The 10,103-nt window shown below is 47.4% G+C and overlaps 1 long non-coding RNA gene across 1 annotated transcript; it reads right to left on the bottom strand.

Annotated features, from left to right (window-relative positions):
• Nucleotides 1-2,236: 2,236 nt before the first annotated feature.
• On the bottom strand, nt 2,237-4,738 carry LOC125551500. The gene is made up of 3 exons (XR_007302739.1): nt 4,104-4,738; nt 3,673-3,740; nt 2,237-2,546 (listed from the first exon to the last, which is right to left on the bottom strand). It is a non-coding gene; the product is annotated as an uncharacterized LOC125551500 (long non-coding RNA).
• Between the last annotated feature and the right edge of the window lie 5,365 nt (nt 4,739-10,103).

Below are 10,103 nucleotides of genomic sequence, written 5' to 3'. Positions count from 1 at the left end.
CACTTGGGAGCCTCCGACAAGATTGTGGAGTTGAACCAAGGAGTTTGTAAGGGCAAGGAGATCGCCTACTTCGTGAAGATCTACCGCTAGTGAGGCAAGTCCTTCGTGGGCAATGGCCATGGTGGGATAGACAAGGTTGCTACTTCGTGGACCCTTCGTGGGTGGAGCCCTCCGTGGACTTGCGCGACCGTTACCCTTCGTGGGTTGAAGTCTCCATCAACGTGGATGTAGGATAGCACCACCTATCCGAACCACGGGAAAAACATCCGTGTCTCCAATTGCGTTTGAATTCTTCAAACCCTTCCCTTTACATTCTCGCAAGTTGCATGCTTTACTTTCCGCTGCCAATATACTCTTTGCATGCTTGCTTGAATTGTGTGATGATTGCTTGACTTGTCCTACAATAGCTAAAATCTGCCAAGAACTAAAATTGGGAAAAGGTTAAGTTTTTGTTTGGTCAAGTAGTCTAATCACCCCCCCCTCTAGACATACTTTCGATCCTTCAACTAGGAGAGAGGGGGCGGCGCCCCCCTTTCCTTCTCCCTCCCCACTTCCTTAGGACTCCTCCTTGGCGCGCCATAGGGCCGGCCGGCCTCCTCCCCTTGCTCCTTTATATATGGGGGCAGGGGGCACCCCTAGACACACAAGTTGATCCAAATGATCGTTTTCTTAGCCGTGTGCGGTGCCCCTTCCACCATAATCCTCGATAATATTGTGGTGGTGCTTAGGCGAAGCCTTGCGACAGTTGAGCATCAAGATCGTCACCACGCCGTCGTGCTGACGGAACTCTTCCCCGACACTTTGCTGGATCGGAGTCCGGGGATCGTCATCGAGCTGAACGTGTACTAGAACTCGAAGGTGCCGTACGTTCGGTACTTGGATCGGTCGGATCGGGAAGACGTACGAATACTTCCTCTACGTTGTGTCAACACTTCCGTTGCCGGTCTACGAGGGTACGTAAACAACACTCTCCCCTCTCGTTGCTATGCATCACCATGATCTTGTGTGTGCGTAGGAATTTTTTTTGAGATTACTACGTTCCCCAACACATGATTCCAACAGTTAGATTTGAGCACAGCGGTAACATTCCTTGTGGAGCAGGAAATGCTAACTCCTCGGTCTGAGGCAAATCTCTTGCAGCGAAGAAGATCATAGTCTCTTGCTGGCAAGTATTTGCTTGGAGCACAAAGAGATTTTTCTCGCATCTTTCATAGGTTGTAGCTAAGCATCATAGCTGATCTAAGCAACGAGAATCTATACCCCTCTTAATAGTACGAAGGTCCTATGACTCAAAAAGCCTAAAGGAAGAAAAACTCAATGAATACTACGTCTTCGATGCAGTCAATTTCTTTGGATGACAGTATTGAAACAGAAAGCTTTGCTATCTCAACAAATCTTTCGAGGGGTCGATTTCTTCACATTAATCTTCTTGACTCTTATCTCTTCGAGAGATGTAGCTCGTTCTTCTCTGCAGCACAAATATGCTTCGATGAAGTTCCTCGAACTTGGCAGCAGAGACAACATTCTTTTCGGCTGTGTATGGACTTTTCTCTGTGTGTGCACTAGCAAACACATTAGTCCATACCTGTTTCTGTCAACAATCTTCAAAATTCAAGATAGGCAGATATTGCACCAACAACATGCACTGAAAACTGTTGTCTACAGTTTGATTTCTGATCCTCATGAAAACTCCTATTCAAACAAGGATTTAATAGAATTTATAAGGATTCTGTCAGATTGATAATATATTGCTTCTTATGCTTGATGGTTAATTTCTTGGCATCTTTTTATCCAATATTATTCTGATTGGTCATATTTATGTTTACTATATTATTTGTTTCTCTTATGCAGAATAACTCGGTGCTTGATTCGGTCCTGGAGAAATAAAAACATATAACGGTGATGTAGGAATTGAACGGGCTTTTAAAAAACTAGCAAGACTGACTTCGTTGCCGCTCAAGTACTTCTCTTACATTCCTTGAGATATAGAGTATATACTACCTCTGCTTCCTAATCTTGTCATCGAACAGTGGGGCATCAAGCAGAACTTTTCATTTCCGTACTAATATCTATCTTCACAATGGATCATGTGGGTAGATCAAAACTATAGGTGCAAAGCATGCACGATATATGCCAATGTCCTAATACATTTCATACAGTGAAGTACAAGCACAAATGTAGGCCCTAAAGGCTCAAAGTATGCATGCTCCTGAGAAGAAGTTCCACACCAATGACATTCTAGAAGCGCAAGTAAATGAAAAGTGTTATCAAAGCAAGCATGATACAAAGTGATCTGTTCTTATTTTATTTGAATAAGAACCATGAAACCTTTGAGGTAACACAGAACAATAACATATTATAGGACAAGATGCAAAGGTACGCATAAGAACATATACTTAACCTATAGAAAGATTCCTCTTAAGTACTCTTCTTATTTTGAACCTCCGGTGATGCTTATCATCTAAGTCGTTTCATGGGCATAGGGATTTGTTGTCTCTCTTCAAAGAGACAAACATGTGTGCCTTGGTATTTCTTGTCCAATCCTTCTGCATAAAAAAATGTTTGGTGATAACATCAATGTGGGAATTGGGCTCACCATCATACACTTGTAATCGTTGTCTCTTTGATTATAAGTATATTGTTTGTACAAAATGCTAAAAAGGAAATTAGGCCTTCATAAATTCACATAGTATAGCCACATCAGATTCAGCGTTACACATAACGCGTTACATGTATGTGTCATTAAGTACACTTGCTAATCACATCAATACGAATATTTCATTGTGATGTCTCACAACTCTTTAGAAATAGAACACAAGTGACCAAAGGGCGGCTTCGAATACCTTGCCCGCGGAGACCGTGCATGTCTAGCAATGAACCTCACCAGGAGTTGATCATTTGGCATGAACAGATTGCTAGGTTGCGGCACACAACAACATAGCTGGCCAAACGGGCTGACCCGGCCCATGCCAATCGTGCCAGGCACAGCCCGGCCCACGGTGGCACATTTAGTAAACGGGTCGTACCGTGTCGGTCCACATGTTGCGCCTCTAGGCCCAGGCACGGCCTAGTTAGTAAACGGGGCGGCATGTTGGCCCATTTAGCATGCTACCATGCTGGGCTGCACATTTTCAGCCTGTTGGGCTGATTTTTAGGCCTATTGGGCCGTATTTTAGGTATATATATAAAAAATCTGAAAAAATATATAAAAAATTAATGCGTCATACTGTGCTGGCCTGTGCGCCCAGCCTCCAGGCCCAGGCACGGCCCAAGGTGTGTCGCGTGCCGGGCACGTCCCATTTAGCCCGTGTCGTGCCTGGCCCAGGCAGGCTGTGTCGGCATGCTCACGGGCTGGTTGGCCCGGCCCGTTTGCCCAGCTATACACAACAGCGCATACCGGCAAATAAATTGCTCATGCTACACAACAAGAAAAACCAATTCAACACGGAGTCAATTTCAAAAAACCAATGTCCAACACAGTATGTAGTTAACAAAAATTAACATTAATGTTTGAGTTAACAACTCCTTTCTTGCACGTACATATAAAGTGTGATCAAGCAATAAAAGGCATGTAAGGGACTATCTAAGTAGTACAAAATTTAGAGAGAGAAATAAAACTTCCAGACCATGAACCACCGATCTTCACAAACTAAGTTGTCTTGGGTTGCTTACCTGCCTAAGAGAGTGTGTACTGCACGAGTGTACTGCATCTCGATGATGCCCATCTGCTCTATAGGATCCTGCACAATTTACAGATGTTTTCCACTATCATGCGCCGATGGACGAGAAAACTTTAGAAGTGTTTGGCATATTATGCATCTCCCAAAATATTTAAGTCAGACCCCATTTGTGGAACAGCTTGTTCTGCTTTATATATGTGTGCAACACGTTAGATGCAAATAATTCGATCAACTAATTATTTAGTCTAACCAGCATTGTACTAAGGAATCAATCAATCAATTTATGTACTGGATCATATGCCAACACATCTACAAACATCCCTGGTAAATACTGGAGCCAACACCTCCACAAACCCGTGTGAGCTGCAACCTCCACACACACAGAATGGACTACTATTGATTGAAGAGGAAGAGTAGCTATACCTGGTACAGCTCCACGAACCGTTCGAGTCGCCATCAGCGTTGACCTCATCCAGAGTCGGTGTACACCATCTTGTTCATGTCGCTGGCACGGCGGGCTCGACAAAGGGGTGGATGTCAATTTGGGGAGAGGAGGACTCAGCCACGAGGCAGTAGAGGCACAGGAAGGACTCGTCGCCACTGGCAGCGGAGTTGTAGTTCACGTGGCCTGCGGCCGCGACGCCGACGAGGACAAGGTGAGCACAGCCAAGCGCTACCGCATGATTAGCGAGGTCGGCATGAGTAGGGCTGTCGGCGGACACGGCATGGGCAGGGAGGCGGTGAGGTGCTGCCAAGGAGAGCGAGTGGCGGTCGAGGAGGACGAGAATCGGGGCGAGGCGGAGGCTGCGGCTAGCGATGTGGGAAGACTATCCTTCGACGACGGCAGTGGCGACCTTGCATGATGTTGGTCACCGGTTGTGTGCGCATCTAGCCGTCGTTGATGAGTGGAGGGGGGATGAGAGGGGCGGCGGTGGGAGACAAGGTCGCCGGCTACGGGGGCGAGAGCGGAGGGAGTGGAGTAGGTGCCTCCGCTGAGATCTAGGGATCGTGTGTGATGGAGTGGACAGGGAGTGGAGAGTGAGGGGAGGAGAGGTTGGGCTTTGGTCGTGCGGGGAAGGAGAGGTTGGGTGATGGGCTTTTTTTAGGGGGTAGATTGGGTGTTGGTTGGGCCGTGCTCGATAGCTGATATGGGCTTTTGGATCGGCAACGTTTCCTCTACGACAAAATAATACTTCCTCCATCTCAAAATAAATGCCTCTACTAAAGTTGAAACGCTTATTTTGAGATCGAGGGAGTATATATTATAGTGTGTGTGTATATATAATATTACTATTTATCACCCAGGGTACAGAATAAGTTATTCTTCATCCAAAGTAATCTTACGATCGCTTTCTAAATAAATTACGTTTAGAATATAAATAGTTATATGCATATTGACTCAATATGTAAAATTTTGTATAAAGAAATAAAAATATAGGTTATAAGACCAGAAAAATCATATTTTATGTATGTTTTACACTATGTTTTTATATTCATAATTTTACGTAACATAAAACATTTTTTACGCGTGAGTACATAAGTACTCGCCGTAAAAAATATTTTATGTTACATAAAATAACGAATGTAAGAACATAGTGTAAAACGTACATAAAATATGATTTTTCTAGTCTTACAACTTATTTTTTACTTTTTTTATACCAAATTTTACATATTTAATCCATATGCATGTAACTATTTATATTATAAACGTAATTTATTTAGGAAGCGATCGTAAGATTACCTCGGGCGAAGAATAATTTATTCTGCACACTGAGTAATGAATAGTAACACTATATATATAGGATGGGTTTATTATGATAACACCCCTTAAGACCTTATTCTAATAACACTTCTGCGTTATTCTGATAACACCCTAACCCACGACCGACGCAAAATAAAAAAAGTAGGTCAACCCCCGGCCACCCCACTCCTCCCAGATCTCCTCGTCTCCACCCCCACCCACACACCACCGCACCAACCTCCCTCCCTTCCTCCACCACCACACCACCTCCCTCCCTTCCCTACCACCAACCGGCGCCGATCTTCTCCGCCCCTGCCCCACCCGCGACCTTTCTTCCCTTGCCGACAAGCCCCCTCCCCCGGCCACCTCCTAGCACGAGCCGGCACTGGATCTAGGCCGCGGTGTACGCGTGAGTACATAAGTACTCGCCGTAAAAAATATTTTATGTTACATAAAATAACGAATGTAAGAACATAGTGTAAAACGTACATAAAATGTGATTTTTCTAGTCTTACAACTTATTTTTTACTTTTTTTATACCAAATTTTACATATTTAATCCATATGCATGTAACTATTTATATTATAAACGTAATTTATTTAGGAAGCGATCGTAAGATTACCTCGGGCGAAGAATAATTTATTCTGCACACTGAGTAATGAATAGTAACACTATATATATAGGATGGGTTTATTATGATAACACCCCTTAAGACCTTATTCTAATAACACTTCTGCGTTATTCTGATAACACCCTAACCCACGACCGACGCAAAATAAAAAAAGTAGGTCAACCCCCGGCCACCCCACTCCTCCCAGATCTCCTCGTCTCCACCCCCACCCACACACCACCGCACCAACCTCCCTCCCTTCCTCCACCACCACACCACCTCCCTCCCTTCCCTACCACCAACCGGCGCCGATCTTCTCCGCCCCTGCCCCACCCGCGACCTTTCTTCCCTTGCCGACAAGCCCCCTCCCCCGGCCACCTCCTAGCACGAGCCGGCACTGGATCTAGGCCGCGGTGACCCCCTGATCACCTTCTCGCCCGGCTTCCCACGGCCCCGCCCTGTGACCTCGCCAACTCCGGCCATGGCCACGGCCCCCCGCCCCGTGACGGCCGACCTCGGCGGCCCCCGCCCCCCCCCCCAACACCCCCCCCCCCCCGCCGCGACTACGACCTTGCCCCGTGACGCCGGCCTCCACGACCCGCGACGGCCGGCCTCCAAGGCCCCGGCCCCTCGCCGTCCTCCCGCAGCTGCCCCGCGTCAGATCCGTGCATCACCGTCCCGGGGGTGTCCTCTCCGTCCCGGGTCACCGGCGACTCTTCCCTCTCCTTCCCGTTCCTCCACCTCCTCCCTTCCATCCCTGGCCACTACAGCGCGTCCCGGGTCAACAGCCACCGCGTTGCCGTTCGCCTGCCTGGCCTCTCTCTGGCTCTCCACTGTCAATGGGTGGGCGACAAAAAAATGCAGGCACGCAGGCTGCATCTGACGGACGCCGATGGTCACATGTGGGACGAGCCCAACCGTGCAGTACGCCAGAGCAGGTTGTGTAGTACTTTTTGGAAATTTCTGTAGTTTATTTGTTGTAGATGCGCGATTCACTTCTTCAGCCACATGTTTCTTGTTGTTCACTTGTCAGGATAGAGAAGTACGGTGGTGTGAACTACTTCGATGGGAGCAGCAGGGGAGTCGAGGTGGTGTTTCTGCCTCTGGATGTCGTCGTCGTGCGGTTTGGTTGTGCCCCATTGCGGCTTGGTATTTTCCCTTTCTTGCTGATAGGTGCTTCGGTGCAGTTGGCTTGATCGAAGATGAGGTTCGGCTGGTTTGTGTATGCTGGTCAGGGTGTCTTGTACATGCAGCTCACGGCGTGATGTTGGTTTAGTTCATTGGCAAGCGGTTCTGTATCGCGGGCGTGCAGCTTACCATCGTCAGCCTCGCGGTTCGTTTGGTGCTGGCAGGGTCAACGCAACTGGACCCAGGACATACGGCTTTGATTTATTTTTCATTTTGTTTTGAGTGGGTTTTATGTAAATTTATAGGGTTGTGTTTGGTAAGTTTTAAAAACTACTATTCGATAACAAACTTGGTGGTTCACTCCAGAGTTCTCCTTTGCTGCTCGGGAAAAAAGAACTTTGGTTTCAGGGTACACACGGTGGCAGAGAACTTTGGTTTGCAGCTCACTTCGGTTTCCCCTAGCAGCTCACTTTGGTTTTACTTGCCTACGGTGCAGTGCGGTTCGTTGCAGCTCCCTCCAAATGTTAAAATTTCAGGGTGCACACGGTGGTGGATAAAAAACAAAAACAAGCAAAAAATAGTGTGGTTCACTTGCCTTGTCCTAGCGGTCCACTCGCCTCGTCCTCGAAGTGCGGAAGAATTTCCAAAATTAAAAAGAAAACAAAAAAATGTGTGTGGTTCATTTTGCAGTGCGTTTGGTCCTTGGATGTGGTCCATTTTTGAGAGTGATGTTGTTCACTTGCCCCAAACATGAAAATGCAAAAAGTTTAGCGAAACAACAAGATGGTAATGCGGTTCACTTTGATATATGGCACGGCTCATTTACCCTAGTCTCCGTGGTCCACTCTCGTTCATAAAAAAAGTAAGAAAAAAAGACAACAAAACGCGTATGAGAAAATTTACATCCAGCAAAAGAAATTATGCAGCTCGCTTGTGAAAGGGCATTTCCCTACTTTATGTTTTGGATGATGATGACAACCCTTTATGGTCTAAACGTGTGCTATATGTTTCAGGTTCTCGATGCTTAGGCTTACATCGGATTGCTATTACCTCTCGAAGGAAAAGATCGAAGACGTGTCCTCTACGTTTTTATTTTCTTTGGTCGTAGAGTACCCGTACTATCAAGAGGGAACCCTCATTAGGAAGCTCTGGGGGAATCAATTCACGTACACTTTTCTCACCCTCTCTTTGCCTTCCTCAGATGTGTGAGAGTGAGAGTTTTCCTTGTCTCTTCCCCTCTTTTCTGCTCACTGTTTCTGCCCAGCGGTTGTACCGCTCTCTGGAGCGGTTGTACCGCTGGGTCTTGTCGCTCACCAGCTTTTGCTCGAGCGGTTGTACCACTGCCTCCGGGCGGTGGTACCGCCACCATGCTCTGCAACAGCTAGGGCGGTGGTTCCGTCCATGTACCGCTCAAGTACCGCTCTCACCTCTGGTTTGATGCTGTTCTTGGGCGTTAGTGGCCCGGTTGGTCCGGTCGTTCCTCGATGACCGGTACCACCGGTGGTCCGAGCGGTTCTTCCGCTCAGAACTTAGCCGCCCAAGAGCTCAAGGCCATGCGGTTGTTCCGGCCAGGCACCGCCCAAGTACCGGTCAAGCCCCTGTTTTGATGCGGTGGTTGTGCGGTAGCCAGGCGGTTAGTCCGGTTATCTTTCTTAGCCGGTACTACCACCCGCCTGTCCGGTTGTACCGCTTGGTAGGGTTCTGCTGTTACACCGTGAGTCCCGGTTGTACCGGGACGAGGACCGGTTGTACCGCTGCAGTGCAAAAACGCAGTAACGGTTGGATTTGTGGGGAGACTACTTAAGGGGGCTTCTCCCACCTACCACTTCTACCTTTGACCTCTCTCACTCCACCATTGATGCCCTTCAAGCTCTCTTGCCCGATCTCTCTCTCTCTCTCTCTAGCCACTCAAACTTGTTGATTTGCTAGGGATTGAAGGAGGAGACCTAGGTCTACACTTCCACCAAAGGATATTTGGTTCCCCCATACTTTCTTGTGTGGATTTTGTTACTCTTGGGTGTTTGAGCATCCTAGACGGTTGAGGTCACCTCGGAGCCATATTCCATTGTGGTGAAGCTTCGTGGTTTTGTTGGGAGCCTCCAATTAAGTTGTGGAGAGAGCCCCAACCTTGTTTGTAAAGGTTCGGTAGCCGCCTTCAAAGGCACCAATAGTGGAATCACGGCATCTCGCATTGTGTGAGGGCGTGAGAAGAATACGGTGGCCCTAGTGGCTTCTTGGGGAGCATTGTGCCTCCACACCGCTCCAACGGAGACGTACTTCCTCTCAAAGGGAAGGAACTTCGGCAACACATCCTCGTCTCCACCGTCTCCACTCTTGATTATCTCGTGCCTTTATTTAAGCAAGCTTACTTGTTTCATATCTCTTGCTTGCTTGTGTACCTATCCTCGTTGCATCATATAGGTTGCTCACCTAGTTGCATTTCTAGACAACCTATTTTGATGCAAAGTTTAACTTGTTAAAGAAAAGCTAAAAATTGTTAGTTGCCTATTCACCCCCCCACCCCCCCTCTAGTCAACCATATCGATCCTTTCAATTGGTATCAGAGCCTCGTCTCTTTATTAAGGACTTTACCGTCCAAAGAGTATGGTTGATACCGTAGACGGTGTGGAGGAACACTCCGGTGTGAATCCGATCTCGTCTACGGGAGATGGGGGAACTTCGGTCTCTCGTGAGGAGTTCAATGTGGCCTTGGAGACATTGAAAACCTCCATGACGACCGAAGTCGAAAGCATGTTTACTAAATTTCTTGAGGGGCTTAAACTATCCACCGCACCGTTGAAAGTGGGTGATCCCGCCAACAAGGTGACGGATGCTATCCCCGACAAGGGGGAAGCTAGTAGTGAAAAGGCTCCTTCTTCTAGTGGCAAGAATGGCACCGGCATCTTTGCCCATGTGGAACCACCACTTGTTTATGGTGGACCGG

This window comes from Triticum urartu, chromosome 4, assembly GCF_003073215.2.
Source record: "Triticum urartu cultivar G1812 chromosome 4, Tu2.1, whole genome shotgun sequence".
NCBI lineage: Eukaryota > Viridiplantae > Streptophyta > Magnoliopsida > Poales > Poaceae > Triticum > Triticum urartu.
Note: the sequence above shows the minus strand (reverse complement) of the source record. Positions and strands in the feature narration are given on the sequence as shown.